We start from the raw sequence: 20,634 nt of genomic DNA on the forward strand, positions 1-20,634 counted from the left end.
TACTCTTAACTAGTACAGTGGCCCTAACTAGTAGCCTGAACTAGTCCCCTTGCCTGAGGTAGTCCCTTTTCCAAACTAGTACCCTTCTTGAGTACCCCTATGGAGTAGGGTATGGTACAGTAGGGTGTCCTAAGGTAGGGTAGCACACGGTAGAACAGAGAAAACAGAATCCAATAGAATAGAAGAGGATAAGTCAGGATAGCTTAGTTTCGTGTAGGGTATGGTAGAGTAGCATCGGATGGGATAGAGAAAAGAGAAAACGAGAATCCAATACAACAGAATCGAAAAGAAGAGACTAGATGAGGAAAGACTAGGGCGGGATAGGGTTCTGTCGAATAGAAGAGCGTAGAATGGTGTGGAACGGAGTCAAATGCAGTCAAACCGAGATGAATAGACTAGAAAAGAGTTGAATAGAGCGGAATAGCACCGAATAGGAACATATAGGGCTGAGTCGAGCCCAATCGAGCCCAATCGAGCCCAATCAAGTCAAATCGACCAGATTCGAGCTGAATGGAGCCGAATGGAGCTGGAATGAGCCAAATAGAGACCAAGAAAATGAGCCAAGCTAGATCGAGCCAAATCGCACCTAATCGCATCCTATTGCATCGAATCTCGTCGAAGTCCATGCAATCCCACCAAAACCCATCGGATCTCATGAAATCTCACCGAATCCCGTCCAATTGTGTCCAATCGGGTCGAATCGAATGCAATCGAATTCAATAGAACAGCTTAGAGTAGTGTAGGTTAGGCTGGGATTCAATAGGGTAGGGCACAGAGGAATAGACTAGAGAAGCGTAGAGTAGAAGAGAATACAAAGAGTAGAATGGAGTAGAGTGGAGTAGAGTAGACTAGTCAGAGTCGAGTAGTGCAGAATAGAGATGAATAGATCCCATTCGAGCTGAATCGAGTCGAATGGAGAGGACATGAGACAAATCTCAATGAATCGAATAGATTAGAGTAGGGTGGGGGAGAAGAGAAGAGAATAGTGTAGAATGGAGTCGAACAGAGTGGAATGGTGTGGAATGGAGTCGAATGGAGCCAAATAGAGACGAATAAAGTAGAAAAGAGTTGAATAGAGCTGAACAGGGCCGGATAAGTTTGGATCGAGCCTAATGATGCTGAATCGAGCAGAATCGAGCCAAATTGACCCGATTCAAGCCAAAGAGAGCTAAATCAAGCCAAATTCAAGCCTAATCCCATGGAATCGCCTTGAAAGGCATTGAATCGAATGGAATAGATTAGAGTAGAGGAGGGTAGAGTAGGAGGGGTTAGACTAGAACAGAACAGAACACAAGAGAAAGAATCGAATAGAATGAAGTAGAGACGAGTACAGTAGAATAGAGTCCAATAGAGTTGAATAGAGCCAAAGAGAGCTGAATGCAGCCGAACCCACCAAATTCGAGGTGAATCGAGAAGAATCATGTCGAATCGCGTTGAAAAGTGTCGAATCCAATCCACTAGTTTAGTGTAGGGCAGGTAAGATGAGGGGAGGGGAGGGTAGAAAAGAATAGATTAGACTAGACCAGAAAGAATAGAGAAGAGTAGACTAGAGTCAAATAGAGTCAAATCCTGCCGAAAAGAGCCGAATAGAGAGGAAAAGGGCCAAGTCCAGCCGAATCGAGTTGAATTCGCACAAAAAGGAGCTGATTTGAGCCGATATGACCTGAATCAGGTCGAATCCCGTTCAAGTCTGTTGAATAGAATAGAACAGATTACAGTAGACTAAGTTAGAGTAGGGTAGGATAGACCAAAATGCAGTAGAACAGAACAGGATAGAAGAGAACTGAAAGAATAGAATAGGGTCGAGTAGTGCAGAGTCTAGAAGAATAGAGTTGAATATTGCCGACTAGAGCAAAATAGAGCCCAAAAGACCCAACGTGATAGAAATCAAGATGAATGGCGCCGAATCCCGCGGAATCATGCTGGATCTCGTCGAATCCCGTTGAATTGCATTGAATCCCATCCATTCAAGTCCAATCCAATCGAATCGATTAGAATAGACTAGAGAAGGGTAGAGTACAAGACAATAGACTAGAGAAGAATACAGTCGGATGGAGTAGAATGGTGTAGAATGGAGTTGAAAAGAGATAATAGAGTTGAGTAGACTCATAGAGCCATATAGAGTTGAGTAGAGCCTATTCAAGCTGAATAGAGCTGACCAGGGCGAAATGGAGCCGATTACAACTGAATCGAACCGATTGGAGCCCAAGAGGGATGAATGGAGTACAACGGAGCCGACTGGAGCCGAATCGCATCGAAATGCGTGGAATCGAATCCAGTGGAATAGATTAGAGTAGGGTTGGTTAAAATAGAGTAGAAGAGAATTGAACACAGTAAAAGAGAATAAAAAGAATACAAGAGAATCGAGTCCAAAAGGTTAGAGGAGAGCACAATAGTGTAGAGTAGAACAGAGTCGAATAGAGTCGAATCGAGACAAATGGAGAAGAAACAAGGCAAATCGCGTTGAATCCCCTCGAACCAATTCCAGTCAATTAGGGTAGGGTAGAGTAAAACAGTGTTGAGTGGAGTAGAATGCTGTGCAACACAATCGAATGGAGTCGAAAAGGGGAGAAAAGAGCCGAATAGAGCCGAATAGTGCTGAAGAGGGCCAAAGAGGGCCGAATCGAGCCGAATTGAGCCTAATCCAGCTGAATCGACACTCTTCGAGCCAAGTGGAGCCGAATGGACATGAATCGAACCAATTCGACCTGAATCGTGTCCAAATTCATGGAATCGAATTGAACAGATTAGAGTAGGGGAGGTTCGGGTATGGCAGGGTGGAATAGAGTAGAGTAGCATAGAATAAAACAGAAGAGAATAGAAGAGAACAGAACAGTACAGAACGAATACAGAAAACAGTAGGCTAGAGTAGCGTAGAGGGAAACAGAGTAGAGAAGAATAGATTCGAACAGAGCTAAATAGAGCCAAACTGAGCCGAATCGTGTCCAAATGGGTTGAATCCAATCCAATCAAATGGATTAGAATAGATTAGAGTTGGGTAGCATAGGGTAGGGTAGAATAGAGTAGAATAGAACAGAACAGAATAGGAAGAATAAAGAAAATAGAGAAGAGTAGACTAGAGTACGATAGAGTAGGCTAGTGTAGAATAGGGGAGACGCGAATACAGCTGAATAGAGCCGAATGGAGTCAAAATGAGAGGAATCACGTCTAATCGATTCGAGTAAATTAGAGTGGTGTAGGATAGAGTAGAGCAGAATAGTGTAGAATGGTGTGGAATAAATAGAATGGAGTAGAATGGAGTCAAATAGAGACAAAAAGAGTAGAGAAGAGTCGAATAGAGCAGAATAGGGCCGAAAGAGGCGGAATTGAGCAGAATCGAAGCAATTCAAGCCAAACGAACCGAATAGAGCCAAATGGAATCGAATCGAGCTGATTCAAGCTTAGTCACGTCGAGTCCCGTTCAATGCATCCAATCCAATCCAAACGTATAGATTAGAGAAGCGGAGAGGAGGGTGGAATAGAATAGAGTAGACTAGAATAGAAGAGATTAGAACAGAATAGAAGGAATAGAATAGAGTAGAAAAGAGTAGGGTCGAATAGACTCGAATAGAGTCGATTAGAGACGAAGAGGCCCAATAGAGACGAATAGAGAAAACAGAGCTGAATGGAGCCAAATAGAGACGTAAAGGAGCCATATAGAGCCGATTCGCACCTAATCGAGCTGAATCAAGCAGAATCACGCCGACTGTCACTGAATAGCGTCGAATCACATCGAATCACGTCGAATCGCATCAAATCACATCGTTTTGTGTCGGACCGGGTCAAATCGCTTCGGATCGCATCGGATTGCATCGAATGTCGTCGAATCACGACGAATCACGTCCCATCACGTCAAATAACTTCGAATTGCGTCCAATCTCCCAGAATTCTGCTGAATCACGTCGAATCGTATGGAATCTCGTCTAATCTCTTTGAATACCGTCAAATGCCTTCGGACCTTGTTGAATCCCGTCGAATCCTGTCCAATGGCGTGGAAGTGAACCGAATTGAATCAAATAGATTCAAGTAGGGTGGGTTTGGGTGGGGTGCAGTAGGCTTGGGTAGGGTAGGATAGAACAGAGTCCAACAGAATAGGAGAGAACAGAACAGAAGAGAAAGAATCCAGCAGAATAGAATAGAGTAGAAAAGAGATAGTGCAGAACATAGCCGAATTGAGGCGAATGGAGACAAAACAAGATGAATCGCGTTGAATCGCTTCGAATCGGGTCCAATCGAATCCATTGGAACAGATTAGGGTAGGGAAGGGTAGACGAGAATAGAGGAGAATAGTGCAGAATGGTGTGGAATGGATTAGAACGGAGCCGACTAGAGACGAATAGAGTAGAAAAGAGTCGAATAGAGCATAGTTGGGCCGAACAGGGCCAAAGAAGGCCTAATCGAGCAGAATCCAGCAGAATCGATGCCATTGGAGCTGAATGGAGCAAAATGGAGCCCAAACGAACCGACTCGAAGCGAATTGATCTGATTCAAGCCTAATCGGGTCGAATGGCGTGAAAATGCGATGACTCGAACAGAATCAAAGATTAGAGAAGGGGAGGGGAGCGGCTGGGAGGGTAGAACAGAATAGAATAGAACAGTACATAATGGAAGGAACAGAAGATAGCACAGTACGGTAGAGCAGAGTAAAGTAGAGAAGAGTAGAGTCGAATAGAGTGGAATAGTGCAGAATAGAGCTGAATAGAGCCAATTCTAGCCGAATCGAGCCCAATGGAAACAAAACGTGATGAATCGCGTCGAATAGCGTCCAATCGAATCCATTAGAATAGATTAGAGTAGGGTAGGGTAGAACAGAATAGAGTAGAATCGAGTCGAATGGAGTTGCATAGAGAAAACTAGAGTAGAAAAGAGTCGAATCGAGCCGAATAAGGCTGAACCAAGTCGAATTGAGTTGAAACAAGCTGAATCGAAGCGATTCAAGCCAAATCGAGCTGAATCGAGCTGATGGTGCCGAATGAGCCGATTCAAGCATCATCGCGTCCAATCCCATTGAAATGCTTTGAATCGAATCCAATTGAATAGATTCGAAAAGGTTAGGGTAGGGTGGTTTTGGATAGGGTAGACTAGGGTAGACGAAAGCAGACTAGAGTAGAGTAGACCAGAGAAGTCTAGAGTAGTAGCCTAGACAAGACAGCTGGACTAGCCAGACTAGTGGTATAGATCAGTAGGCTAGACAACTAGCCTTGAAGAGTACCCTTGCCCTGACAAGTCCCCTAAATTCTGAATCTGAACTACTCCCCTTGCCTTAACTAGTATCCTGAACTAGGAGCCTTGTCTGAACTACTCCCCTTAACTAGCAGCCTTGCCTTAAGTAATAGTCTTAATGTCTACCCTTGCCTTACTAGTACCCTGAACTAGTAGCCCAGCCTTAACTAGTAACCTGGCCTTCACCAGTAGCCTTAACTAGTACCCTGGCCTTCACTCGTAGCCTTGCCTCAACTAGTACCCTTCACTAGTACCCTCACATTAACTAGTAGTCTTAACTAGTACCTGGCCTTCTCAGTCCCCATAAGTCCTACCCTGGCCTTAACCAGCTGCCTTAACTGGTACCCTGGTCTTAACTAGTAGTATTCACTTGTACCCTTGAATCCACTGGTAGCCTAAACTAGTCGTCTTGCCTTAAGTAGTAGCCTTCACTTGTGCCTTGCCTTAACTAGTATCCTTATCTAGTACCTTTGCCTTAACTAGTACTCTTAACTAGTACAGCAGCCAGAACGAGTAGCCTGAACTAGTAGCCTTGTCTGAATTAGTACCCTGAACTAGTAGCCTTGCTTTAAGTAATCGTCTTAACGTCTGCCCTTGCCTTCCTAGTATCCTAAACTAGTAGCCAAGCCTTAACTACTACCCCTAACTAGTAGCCTTGTCTTAACTAGTACCCTTGCCTTAACCAGTTGCCTTAAGTAGTACCCCGGCCTTAACTAGAAGTATCAACTTGTAAACTTGCATCCAATAGTAACCTTAACTACTACTCTTGCCTTAAGTAGTGGCCTGAACTAGTACTCGTGCCTTAGCTAGTACTCTGAACTAGTACAGTGCCCCTAACTAGTATCCTGAACTAGTAGCCTTCTCTAAACTAGTACCCTTAACTAGTAGCCTTGCCTTCACTAGTACCCTGGCCTTCTCCAGTAGCCTTAACTAAGACCCTGGCCTTCACTGGCAGCCTTAACTAGTACCCTCACATTCACTAGTACTCTGAACTAGTACCCTGGCCGTATCAGTACCCAGAACTACTACCCTTGCCGTAACCAGTTTCCTTAAGTAGTACCCTGGCCTTAACTAGTAGTATTCACTTGTATTTTTGCATCAACTAGTAGCCTTAACTAGTACTCTTGCCTTAAGTAGTGGCCTGAACTAGTACTCGTGCCTTAGCTAGTACTCTTAACTAGTACAGTGCCCCTAACTAGTATCCTGAACTAGTAGCCTTCTCTAAACTAGTACCCTCAACTAGTTGCCTTACCTTCACTAGTACCCTGGCCTTCTCCAGTAGCCTTAACTAAGACCCTGGCCTTCACTAGTAGCCTTGCCTCAACTAGTACCCTTAACTAGTACCCTCGCATTTTGTCTGAACTAGTACCCTGGCCGTATCAGTACCCAGAACTACTACCCTTGCCGTAACCAGTTGCCTTAACTAGTACCCTGGCCCTAACTAGTAGTATTCACTTGTAATCTTGCATCAACTAGTAGCCTTAACTAGTACTCCTGCCTTAAGCAGTGGCCTTTATTTCTACCTTGCCTTAACTAGCAGCCTTAACTAGCACACGTGCCTTTACTAGTACTCTTAACTAGTACAGTGCCCCTAACTAGTCTCCTGAACTGGTAGCCTTGTCCTAACTAGTACCCTTAACTAGGAGCCTTGCCTTAAGGAATAGTCTTAATGGCTACCCTTGCCTGAACAAGTACCCTTAACTAGTACCCTTGCATTAACTAGTATTCTTAACTAGTACCCTGGCCTTATCAGTACCCATAACTACTACCCTTGCCTTAACCAGTTGCCTTACCTAGCAACCTGGACTTAGCCAGTAGTATTAACATGTACCCTTGCATCGACTAGTAGACTTAACTAGGACTCTTGCCTGAAGTAGTGGCCTTAACACGTTCCTTGCCTTCCTAGTAGCCTTAACTAGTACTCTGAACTAGTACAGTGGCCCTAACTAGTATTCTGAACTAGAAGCCTTGTGGTAACTAGTACCCTTAACTAGTCGCCTTGCCTTAAGGAACAGTCTTAACGTCTACCCTTGCCTTACTAGTCCTCTTAACTAGTAGCAAAACCTTAACTAGCACACTGAAGTAGTAGCCTTGCATGGACTAGTAGCCCAGCCTTAACTAGTACCCTGGCCGTCACTAGTACCCTTGCCTCCACTAGTACCCTGGCATTAACTAGTGGTCTTAACTAGTACCCTGGCCTTATCGCTACCCATAACTACTACCCTTGCCTTGACCAGTTGCCTTAACTAGTACCCTGGCCTTAATGAGTAGTATGAACTTGTACCCTTGCATCAACTAGTAGCCTAAACTAATACGCTTGCCTGAAGTCGTAGCCTTCACTTGTACCTTGCCTTCCTAGTAGCCTTAACTAGTACCCGTCCATGAACTAGTACTCTTAACTAGTACAGTGGCCCTAACTAGTAGCCTGAACTAGTCCCCTTGCCTGAGGTAGTCCCTTTTCCAAACTAGTACCCTTCTTGAGTACCCCTATGGAGTAGGGTATGGTACAGTAGGGTGTCCTAAGGTAGGGTAGCACACGGTAGAACAGAGAAAACAGAATCCAATAGAATAGAAGAGGATAAGTCAGGATAGCTTAGTTTCGTGTAGGGTATGGTAGAGTAGCATCGGATGGGATAGAGAAAAGAGAAAACGAGAATCCAATACAACAGAATCGAAAAGAAGAGACTAGATGAGGAAAGACTAGGGCGGGATAGGGTTCTGTCGAATAGAAGAGCGTAGAATGGTGTGGAACGGAGTCAAATGCAGTCAAACCGAGATGAATAGACTAGAAAAGAGTTGAATAGAGCGGAATAGCACCGAATAGGAACATATAGGGCTGAGTCGAGCCCAATCGAGCCCAATCGAGCCCAATCAAGTCAAATCGACCAGATTCGAGCTGAATGGAGCCGAATGGAGCTGGAATGAGCCAAATAGAGACCAAGAAAATGAGCCAAGCTAGATCGAGCCAAATCGCACCTAATCGCATCCTATTGCATCGAATCTCGTCGAAGTCCATGCAATCCCACCAAAACCCATCGGATCTCATGAAATCTCACCGAATCCCGTCCAATTGTGTCCAATCGGGTCGAATCGAATGCAATCGAATTCAATAGAACAGCTTAGAGTAGTGTAGGTTAGGCTGGGATTCAATAGGGTAGGGCACAGAGGAATAGACTAGAGAAGCGTAGAGTAGAAGAGAATACAAAGAGTAGAATGGAGTAGAGTGGAGTAGAGTAGACTAGTCAGAGTCGAGTAGTGCAGAATAGAGATGAATAGATCCCATTCGAGCTGAATCGAGTCGAATGGAGAGGACATGAGACAAATCTCAATGAATCGAATAGATTAGAGTAGGGTGGGGGAGAAGAGAAGAGAATAGTGTAGAATGGAGTCGAACAGAGTGGAATGGTGTGGAATGGAGTCGAATGGAGCCAAATAGAGACGAATAAAGTAGAAAAGAGTTGAATAGAGCTGAACAGGGCCGGATAAGTTTGGATCGAGCCTAATGATGCTGAATCGAGCAGAATCGAGCCAAATTGACCCGATTCAAGCCAAAGAGAGCTAAATCAAGCCAAATTCAAGCCTAATCCCATGGAATCGCCTTGAAAGGCATTGAATCGAATGGAATAGATTAGAGTAGAGGAGGGTAGAGTAGGAGGGGTTAGACTAGAACAGAACAGAACACAAGAGAAAGAATCGAATAGAATGAAGTAGAGACGAGTACAGTAGAATAGAGTCCAATAGAGTTGAATAGAGCCAAAGAGAGCTGAATGCAGCCGAACCCACCAAATTCGAGGTGAATCGAGAAGAATCATGTCGAATCGCGTTGAAAAGTGTCGAATCCAATCCACTAGTTTAGTGTAGGGCAGGTAAGATGAGGGGAGGGGAGGGTAGAAAAGAATAGATTAGACTAGACCAGAAAGAATAGAGAAGAGTAGACTAGAGTCAAATAGAGTCAAATCCTGCCGAAAAGAGCCGAATAGAGAGGAAAAGGGCCAAGTCCAGCCGAATCGAGTTGAATTCGCACAAAAAGGAGCTGATTTGAGCCGATATGACCTGAATCAGGTCGAATCCCGTTCAAGTCTGTTGAATAGAATAGAACAGATTACAGTAGACTAAGTTAGAGTAGGGTAGGATAGACCAAAATGCAGTAGAACAGAACAGGATAGAAGAGAACTGAAAGAATAGAATAGGGTCGAGTAGTGCAGAGTCTAGAAGAATAGAGTTGAATATTGCCGACTAGAGCAAAATAGAGCCCAAAAGACCCAACGTGATAGAAATCAAGATGAATGGCGCCGAATCCCGCGGAATCATGCTGGATCTCGTCGAATCCCGTTGAATTGCATTGAATCCCATCCATTCAAGTCCAATCCAATCGAATCGATTAGAATAGACTAGAGAAGGGTAGAGTACAAGACAATAGACTAGAGAAGAATACAGTCGGATGGAGTAGAATGGTGTAGAATGGAGTTGAAAAGAGATAATAGAGTTGAGTAGACTCATAGAGCCATATAGAGTTGAGTAGAGCCTATTCAAGCTGAATAGAGCTGACCAGGGCGAAATGGAGCCGATTACAACTGAATCGAACCGATTGGAGCCCAAGAGGGATGAATGGAGTACAACGGAGCCGACTGGAGCCGAATCGCATCGAAATGCGTGGAATCGAATCCAGTGGAATAGATTAGAGTAGGGTTGGTTAAAATAGAGTAGAAGAGAATTGAACACAGTAAAAGAGAATAAAAAGAATACAAGAGAATCGAGTCCAAAAGGTTAGAGGAGAGCACAATAGTGTAGAGTAGAACAGAGTCGAATAGAGTCGAATCGAGACAAATGGAGAAGAAACAAGGCAAATCGCGTTGAATCCCCTCGAACCAATTCCAGTCAATTAGGGTAGGGTAGAGTAAAACAGTGTTGAGTGGAGTAGAATGCTGTGCAACACAATCGAATGGAGTCGAAAAGGGGAGAAAAGAGCCGAATAGAGCCGAATAGTGCTGAAGAGGGCCAAAGAGGGCCGAATCGAGCCGAATTGAGCCTAATCCAGCTGAATCGACACTCTTCGAGCCAAGTGGAGCCGAATGGACATGAATCGAACCAATTCGACCTGAATCGTGTCCAAATTCATGGAATCGAATTGAACAGATTAGAGTAGGGGAGGTTCGGGTATGGCAGGGTGGAATAGAGTAGAGTAGCATAGAATAAAACAGAAGAGAATAGAAGAGAACAGAACAGTACAGAACGAATACAGAAAACAGTAGGCTAGAGTAGCGTAGAGGGAAACAGAGTAGAGAAGAATAGATTCGAACAGAGCTAAATAGAGCCAAACTGAGCCGAATCGTGTCCAAATGGGTTGAATCCAATCCAATCAAATGGATTAGAATAGATTAGAGTTGGGTAGCATAGGGTAGGGTAGAATAGAGTAGAATAGAACAGAACAGAATAGGAAGAATAAAGAAAATAGAGAAGAGTAGACTAGAGTACGATAGAGTAGGCTAGTGTAGAATAGGGTAGACGCGAATACAGCTGAATAGAGCCGAATGGAGTCAAAATGAGAGGAATCACGTCTAATCGATTCGAGTAAATTAGAGTGGTGTAGGATAGAGTAGAGCAGAATAGTGTAGAATGGTGTGGAATAAATAGAATGGAGTCAAATAGAGACAAAAAGAGTAGAGAAGAGTCGAATAGAGCAGAATAGGGCCGAAAGAGGCGGAATTGAGCAGAATCGAAGCAATTCAAGCCAAACGAACCGAATAGAGCCAAATGGAATCGAATCGAGCTGATTCAAGCTTAGTCACGTCGAGTCCCGTTCAATGCATCCAATCCAATCCAAACGTATAGATTAGAGAAGCGGAGAGGAGGGTGGAATAGAATAGAGTAGACTAGAATAGAAGAGATTAGAACAGAATAGAAGGAATAGAATAGAGTAGAAAAGAGTAGGGTCGAATAGACTCGAATAGAGTCGATTAGAGACGAAGAGGCCCAATAGAGACGAAGAGAGAAAACAGAGCTGAATGGAGCCAAATAGAGACGTAAAGGAGCCATATAGAGCCGATTCGCACCTAATCGAGCTGAATCAAGCAGAATCACGCCGACTGTCACTGAATAGCGTCGAATCACATCGAATCACGTCGAATCGCATCAAATCACATCGTTTTGTGTCGGACCGGGTCAAATCGCTTCGGATCGCATCGGATTGCATCGAATGTCGTCGAATCACGACGAATCACGTCCCATCACGTCAAATAACTTCGAATTGCGTCCAATCTCCCAGAATTCTGCTGAATCACGTCGAATCGTATGGAATCTCGTCTAATCTCTTTGAATCCCGTCAAATGCCTTCGGACCTTGTTGAATCCCGTCGAATCCTGTCCAATGGCGTGGAAGTGAACCGAATTGAATCAAATAGATTCAAGTAGGGTGGGTTTGGGTGGGGTGCAGTAGGCTTGGGTAGGGTAGGATAGAACAGAGTCCAACAGAATAGGAGAGAACAGAACAGAAGAGAAAGAATCCAGCAAAATAGAATAGAGTAGAAAAGAGTCAGATAGTGCAGAACATAGCCGAATTGAGGCGAATGGAGACAAAACAAGATGAATCGCGTTGAATCGCTTCGAATCGGGTCCAATCGAATCCATTGGAACAGATTAGGGTAGGGAAGGGTAGACGAGAATAGAGGAGAATAGTGCAGAATGGTGTGGAATGGATTAGAACGGAGCCGACTGGAGACGAATAGAGTAGAAAAGAGTCGAATAGAGCATAGTTGGGCCGAATAGGGCCAAAGAAGGCCTAATCGAGCAGAATCCAGCAGAATCGATGCCATTGGAGCTGAATGGAGCAAAATGGAGCCCAAACGAACCGACTCGAAGCGAATTGATCTGATTCAAGCCTAATCGGGTCGAATGGCGTGAAAATGCGATGACTCGAACAGAATCAAAGATTAGAGAAGGGGAGGGGAGCGGCTGGGAGGGTAGAACAGAATAGAATAGAACAGTACATAATGGAAGGAACAGAAGATAGCACAGTACGGTAGAGCAGAGTAAAGTAGAGAAGAGTAGAGTCGAATAGAGTGGAATAGTGCAGAATAGAGCTGAATAGAGCCAATTCTAGCCGAATCGAGCCCAATGGAAACAAAACGTGATGAATCGCGTCGAATAGCGTCCAATCGAATCCATTAGAATAGATTAGAGTAGGGTAGGGTAGAACAGAATAGAGTAGAATCGAGTCGAATGGAGTTGCATAGAGAAAACTAGAGTAGAAAAGAGTCGAATCGAGCCGAATAAGGCTGAACCAAGTCGAATTGAGTTGAAACAAGCTGAATCGAAGCGATTCAAGCCAAATCGAGCTGAATCGAGCTGATGGTGCCGAATGAGCCGATTCAAGCATCATCGCGTCCAATCCCATTGAAATGCTTTGAATCGAATCCAATTGAATAGATTCGAAAAGGTTAGGGTAGGGTGGTTTTGGATAGGGTAGACTAGGGTAGACGAAAGCAGACTAGAGTAGAGTAGACCAGAGAAGTCTAGAGTAGTAGCCTAGACCAGACAGCTGGACTAGCCAGACTAGTGGTATAGATCAGTAGGCTAGACAACTAGCCTTGAAGAGTACCCTTGCCCTGACAAGTCCCCTAAATTCTGAATCTGAACTACTCCCCTTGCCTTAACTAGTATCCTGAACTAGGAGCCTTGTCTGAACTACTCCCCTTAACTAGTAGCCTTGCCTTAAGTAATAGTCTTAATGTCTACCCTTGCCTTACTAGTACCCTGAACTAGTAGCCCAGCCTTAACTAGTAACCTGGCCTTCACCAGTAGCCTTAACTAGTACCCTGGCCTTCACTCGTAGCCTTGCCTCAACTAGTACCCTTCACTAGTACCCTCGCATTAACTAGTAGTCTTAACTAGTACCTGGCCTTCTCAGTCCTCATAAGTCCTACCCTGGCCTTAACCAGCTGCCTTAACTGGTACCCTGGTCTTAACTAGTAGTATTCACTTGTACCCTTGAATCCACTGGTAGCCTAAACTAGTCGTCTTGCCTTAAGTAGTAGCCTTCACTTGTGCCTTGCCTTAACTAGTATCCTTATCTAGTACCTTTGCCTTAACTAGTACTCTTAACTAGTACAGCGGCCAGAACGAGTAGCCTGAACTAGTAGCCTTGTCTGAATTAGTACCCTGAACTAGTAGCCTTGCTTTAAGTAATCGTCTTAACGTCTGCCCTTGCCTTCCTAGTATCCTAAACTAGTAGCCAAGCCTTAACTACTACCCCTAACTAGTAGCCTTGTCTTAACTAGTACCCTTGCCTTAACCAGCTGCCTTAAGTAGTACCCCGGCCTTAACTAGAAGTATCAACTTGTAAACTTGCATCCAATAGTAACCTTAACTACTACTCTTGCCTTAAGTAGTGGCCTGAACTAGTACTCGTGCCTTAGCTAGTACTCTGAACTAGTACAGTGCCCCTAACTAGTATCCTGAACTAGTAGCCTTCTCTAAACTAGTACCCTTAACTAGTAGCCTTGCCTTCACTAGTACCCTGGCCTTCTCCACTAGCCTTAACTAAGACCCTGGCCTTCACTGGTAGCCTTAAATAGTACCCTTAACTAGTACCCTCGCATTCACTAGTAGTCTGAACTAGTACCCTGGCCGTATCAGTACCCAGAACTACTACCCTTGCCGTAACCAGTTTCCTTGAGTAGTACCCTGGCCTTAACTAGTAGTATTCACTTGTATTTTTGCATCAACTAGTAGCCTTAACTAGTACTCTTGCCTTAAGTAGTGGCCTGAACTAGTACTCGTGCCTTAGCTAGTACTCTTAACTAGTACAGTGCCCCTAACTAGTATCCTGAACTAGTAGCCTTCTCTAAACTAGTACCCTCAACTAGTTGCCTTACCTTCACTAGTACCCTGGCCTTCTCCAGTAGCCTTAACTAAGACCCTGGCCTTCACTAGTAGCCTTGCCTCAACTAGTACCCTTAACTAGTACCCTCGCATTTAGTCTGAACTAGTACCCTGGCCGTATCAGTACCCAGAACTACTACCCTTGCCGTAACCAGTTGCCTTAACTAGTACCCTGGCCCTAACTAGTAGTATTCACTTGTAATCTTGCATCAACTAGTAGCCTTAACTAGTACTCCTGCCTTAAGCAGTGGCCTTTATTTCTACCTTGCCTTAACTAGCAGCCTTAACTAGCACACGTGCCTTTACTAGTACTCTTAACTAGTACAGTGCCCCTAACTAGTCTCCTGAACTGGTAGCCTTGTCCTAACTAGTACCCTTAACTAGGAGCCTTGCCTTAAGGAATAGTCTTAATGGCTACCCTTGCCTCAACAAGTACCCTTAACTAGTACCCTTGCATTAACTAGTAGTCTTAACTAGTACCCTGGCCTTATCAGTACCCATAACGACTACCCTTGCCTTAACCAGTTGCCTTACCTAGCAACCTGGACTTAGCCAGTAGTATTAACATGTACCCTTGCATCGACTAGTAGACTTAACTAGGACTCTTGCCTGAAGTAGTGGCCTTAACACGTTCCTTGCCTTCCTAGTAGCCTTAACTAGTACTCTGAACTAGTACAGTGGCCCTAACTAGTATTCGGAACTAGAAGCCTTGTGGTAACTAGTACCCTTAACTAGTCGCCTTGCCTTAAGGAACAGTCTTAACGTCTACCCTTGCCTTACTAGTCCTCTTAACTAGTAGCAAAACCTTAACTAGCACACTGAAGTAGTAGCCTTGCATGGACTAGTAGCCCAGCCTTAACTAGTACCCTGGCCGTCACTAGTACCCTTGCCTCCACTAGTACCCTGGCATTAACTAGTGGTCTTAACTAGTACCCTTGCCTCCACTAGTACCCTGGCATTAACTAGTAGTCTTAACTAGTACCCTGGCCTTATCGCTACCCATAACTACTACCCTTGCCTTGACCAGTTGCCTTAACTAGTACCCTGGCCTTAATGAGTAGTATGAACTTGTACCCTTGCATCAACTAGTAGCCTAAACTAATACGCTTGCCTGAAGTCGTAGCCTTCACTTGTACCTTGCCTTCCTAGTAGCCTTAACTAGTACCCGTCCATGAACTAGTACTCTTAACTAGTACAGTGGCCCTAACTAGTAGCCTGAACTAGTCCCCTTGCCTGAGGTAGTCCCTTTTCCAAACTAGTACCCTTCTTGCGTACCCCTATGGAGTAGGGTATGGTACAGTAGGGTGTCCTAAGGTAGGGTAGCACACGGTAGAACAGAGAAAACAGAATCCAATAGAATAGAAGAGGATAAGTCAGGATAGCTTAGTTTCGTGTAGGGTATGGTAGAGTAGCATCGGATGGGATAGAGAAAAGAGAAAACGAGAATCCAATACAACAGAATCGAAAAGAAGAGACTAGATGAGGAAAGACTAGGGCGGGATAGGGTTCTGTAGAATAGAAGAGCGTAGAATGGTGTGGAATGGAGTCAAATGCAGTCAAACTGAGATGAATAGACTAGAAAAGAGTTGAATAGAGCGGAATAGCACCGAATAGGGACATATAGGGCTGAGTCGAGCCCAATCGAGCCCAATCAAGTCAAATCGACCAGATTCGAGCTGAATGGAGCCGAATGGAGCTGGAATGAGCCAAATAGAGACCAAGAAAATGAGCCAAGCTAGATCGAGCCAAATCGCACCTAATCGCATCCTATTGCATCGAATCTCGTCGAAGTCCATGCAATCCCACCAAAACCCATCGGATCTCATGAAATCTCACCGAATCCCGTCCAATTGTGTCCAATCGGGTCGAATCGAATGCAATCGAATTCAATAGAACAGCTTAGAGTAGTGTAGGTTAGGCTGGGATTCAATAGGGTAGGGCACAGAGGAATAGACTAGAGAAGCGTAGAGTAGAAGAGAATACAAAGAGTAGAATGGAGTAGAGTGGAGTAGAGTAGACTAGTCAGAGTCGAGTAGTGCAGAATAGAGATGAATAGATCCCATTCGAGCTGAATCGAGTCGAATGGAGAGGACATGAGACAAATCTCAATGAATCGAATAGATTAGAGTAGGGTGGGGGAGAAGAGAAGAGAATAGTGTAGAATGGAGTCGAACAGAGTGGAATGGTGTGGAATGGAGTCGAATGGAGCCAAATAGAGACGAATAAAGTAGAAAAGAGTTGAATAGAGCTGAACAGGGCCGGATAAGTTTGGATCGAGCCTAATGATGCTGAATCGAGCAGAATCGAGCCAAATTGACCCGATTCAAGCCAAAGAGAGCTAAATCAAGCCAAATTCAAGCCTAATCCCATGGAATCGCCTTGAAAGGCATTGAATCGAATGGAATAGATTAGAGTAGAGGAGGGTAGAGTAGGAGGGGTTAGACTAGAACAGAACAGAACACAAGAGAAAGAATCGAATAGAATGAAGTAGAGACGAGTACAGTAGAATAGAGTCCAATAGAGTTGAATAGAGCCAAAGAGAGCTGAATGCAGCCGAACCCACCAAATTCGAGGTGAATCGAGAAGAATCATGTCGAATCGCGTTGAAAAGTGTCGAATCCAATCCACTAGTTTAGTGTAGGGCAGGTAAGATGAGGGGAGGGGAGGGTAGAAAAGAATAGATTAGACTAGACCAGAAAGAATAGAGAAGAGTAGACTAGAGTCAAATAGAGTCAAATCCTGCCGAAAAGAGCCGAATAGAGAGGAAAAGGGCCAAGTCCAGCCGAATCGAGTTGAATTCGCACAAAAAGGAGCTGATTTGAGCCGATATGACCTGAATCAGGTCGAATCCCGTTCAAGTCTGTTGAATAGAATAGAACAGATTACAGTAGACTAAGTTAGAGTAGGGTAGGATAGACCAAAATGCAGTAGAACAGAACAGGATAGAAGAGAACTGAAAGAATAGAATAGGGTCGAGTAGTGCAGAGTCTAGAAGAATAGAGTTGAATATTGCCGACTAGAGCAAAATAGAGCCCAAAAGACCCAACGTGATAGAAATCAAGATGAATGGCGCCGAATCCCGCGGAATCATGCTGGATCTCGTCGAATCCCGTTGAATTGCATTGAATCCCATCCATTCAAGTCCAATCCAATCGAATCGATTAGAATAGACTAGAGAAGGGTAGAGTACAAGACAATAGACTAGAGAAGAATACAGTCGGATGGAGTAGAATGGTGTAGAATGGAGTTGAAAAGAGATAATAGAGTTGAGTAGACTCATAGAGCCATATAGAGTTGAGTAGAGCCTATTCAAGCTGAATAGAGCTGACCAGGGCGAAATGGAGCCGATTACAACTGAATCGAACCGATTGGAGCCCAAGAGGGATGAATGGAGTACAACGGAGCCGACTGGAGCCGAATCGCATCGAAATGCGTGGAATCGAATCCAGTGGAATAGATTAGAGTAGGGTTGGTTAAAATAGAGTAGAAGAGAATTGAACACAGTAAAAGAGAATAAAAAGAATACAAGAGAATCGAGTCCAAAAGGTTAGAGGAGAGCACAATAGTGTAGAGTAGAACAGAGTCGAATAGAGTCGAATCGAGACAAATGGAGAAGAAACAAGGCAAATCGCGTTGAATCCCCTCGAACCAATTCCAGTCAATTAGGGTAGGGTAGAGTAAAACAGTGTTGAGTGGAGTAGAATGCTGTGCAACACAATCGAATGGAGTCGAAAAGGGGAGAAAAGAGCCGAATAGAGCCGAATAGTGCTGAAGAGGGCCAAAGAGGGCCGAATCGAGCCGAATTGAGCCTAATCCAGCTGAATCGACACTCTTCGAGCCAAGTGGAGCCGAATGGACATGAATCGAACCAATTCGACCTGAATCGTGTCCAAATTCATGGAATCGAATTGAACAGATTAGAGTAGGGGAGGTTCGGGTATGGCAGGGTGGAATAGAGTAGAGTAGCATAGAATAAAACAGAAGAGAATAGAAGAGAACAGAACAGTACAGAACGAATACAGAAAACAGTAGGCTAGAGTAGCGTAGAGGGAAACAGAGTAGAGAAGAATAGATTCGAACAGAGCTAAATAGAGCCAAACTGAGCCGAATCGTGTCCAAATGGGTTGAATCCAATCCAATCAAATGGATTAGAATAGATTAGAGTTGGGTAGCATAGGGTAGGGTAGAATAGAGTAGAATAGAACAGAACAGAATAGGAAGAATAAAGAAAATAGAGAAGAGTAGACTAGAGTACGATAGAGTAGGCTAGTGTAGAATAGGGTAGACGCGAATACAGCTGAATAGAGCCGAATGGAGTCAAAATGAGAGGAATCACGTCTAATCGATTCGAGTAAATTAGAGTGGTGTAGGATAGAGTAGAGCAGAATAGTGTAGAATGGTGTGGAATAAATAGAATGGAGTCAAATAGAGACAAAAAGAGTAGAGAAGAGTCGAATAGAGCAGAATAGGGCCGAAAGAGGCGGAATTGAGCAGAATCGAAGCAATTCAAGCCAAACGAACCGAATAGAGCCAAATGGAATCGAATCGAGCTGATTCAAGCTTAGTCACGTCGAGTCCCGTTCAATGCATCCAATCCAATCCAAACGTATAGATTAGAGAAGCGGAGAGGAGGGTGGAATAGAATAGAGTAGACTAGAATAGAAGAGATTAGAACAGAATAGAAGGAATAGAATAGAGTAGAAAAGAGTAGGGTCGAATAGACTCGAATAGAGTCGATTAGAGACGAAGAGGCCCAATAGAGACGAAGAGAGAAAACAGAGCTGAATGGAGCCAAATAGAGACGTAAAGGAGCCATATAGAGCCGATTCGCACCTAATCGAGCTGAATCAAGCAGAATCACGCCGACTGTCACTGAATAGCGTCGAATCACATCGAATCACGTCGAATCGCATCAAATCACATCGTTTTGTGTCGGACCGGGTCAAATCGCTTCGGATCGCATCGGATTGCATCGAATGTCGTCGAATCACGACGAATCACGTCCCATCACGTCAAATAACTTCGAATTGCGTCCAATCTCCCAGAATTCTGCTGAATCACGTCGAATCGTATGGAATCTCGTCTAATCTCTTTGAATCCCGTCAAATGCCTTCGGACCTTGTTGAATCCCGTCGAATCCTGTCCAATGGCGTGGAAGTGAACCGAATTGAATCAAATAGATTCAAGTAGGGTGGGTTTGGGTGGGGTGCAGTAGGCTTGGGTAGGGTAGGATAGAACAGAGTCCAACAGAATAGGAGAGAACAGAACAGAAGAGAAAGAATCCAGCAAAATAGAATAGAGTAGAAAAGAGTCAGATAGTGCAGAACATAGCCGAATTGAGGCGAATGGAGACAAAACAAGATGAATCGCGTTGAATCGCTTCGAATCGGGTCCAATCGAATCCATTGGAACAGATTAGGGTAGGGAAGGGTAGACGAGAATAGAGGAGAATAGTGCAGAATGGTGTGGAATGGATTAGAACGGAGCCGACTGGAGACGAATAGAGTAGAAAAGAGTCGAATAGAGCATAGTTGGGCCGAATAGGGCCAAAGAAGGCCTAATCGAGCAGAATCCAGCAGAATCGATGCCATTGGAGCTGAATGGAGCAAAATGGAGCCCAAACGAACCGACTCGAAGCGAATTGATCTGATTCAAGCCTAATCGGGTCGAATGGCGTGAAAATGCGATGACTCGAACAGAATCAAAGATTAGAGAAGGGGAGGGGAGCGGCTGGGAGGGTAGAACAGAATAGAATAGAACAGTACATAATGGAAGGAACAGAAGATAGCACAGTACGGTAGAGCAGAGTAAAGTAGAGAAGAGTAGAGTCGAATAGAGTGGAATAGTGCAGAATAGAGCTGAATAGAGCCAATTCTAGCCGAATCGAGCCCAATGGAAACAAAACGTGATGAATCGCGTCGAATAGCGTCCAATCGAATCCATTAGAATAGATTAGAGTAGGGTAGGGTAGAACAGAATAGAGTAGAATCGAGTCGAATGGAGTTGCATAGAGAAAACTAGAGTAGAAAAGAGTCGAATCGAGCCGAATAAGGCTGAACCAAGTCGAATTGAGTTGAAACAAGCTGAATCGAAGCGATTCAAGCCAAATCGAGCTGAATCGAGCTGATGGTGCCGAATGAGCCGATTCAAGCATCATCGCGTCCAATCCCATTGAAATGCTTTGAATCGAATCCAATTGAATAGATTCGAAAAGGTTAGGGTAGGGTGGTTTTGGATAGGGTAGACTAGGGTAGACGAAAGCAGACTAGAGTAGAGTAGACCAGAGAAGTCTAGAGTAGTAGCCTAGACCAGACAGCTGGACTAGCCAGACTAGTGGTATAGATCAGTAGGCTAGACAACTAGCCTTGAAGAGTACCCTTGCCCTGACAAGTCCCCTAAATTCTGAATCTGAACTACTCCCCTTGCCTTAACTAGTATCCTGAACTAGGAGCCTTGTCTGAACTACTCCCCTTAACTAGTAGCCTTGCCTTAAGTAATAGTCTTAATGTCTACCCTTGCCTTACTAGTACCC

The sequence above is a fragment of the Elephas maximus genome, chromosome 13, assembly GCF_024166365.1.
Source record: "Elephas maximus indicus isolate mEleMax1 chromosome 13, mEleMax1 primary haplotype, whole genome shotgun sequence".
NCBI classification, from domain to species: domain Eukaryota; kingdom Metazoa; phylum Chordata; class Mammalia; order Proboscidea; family Elephantidae; genus Elephas; species Elephas maximus.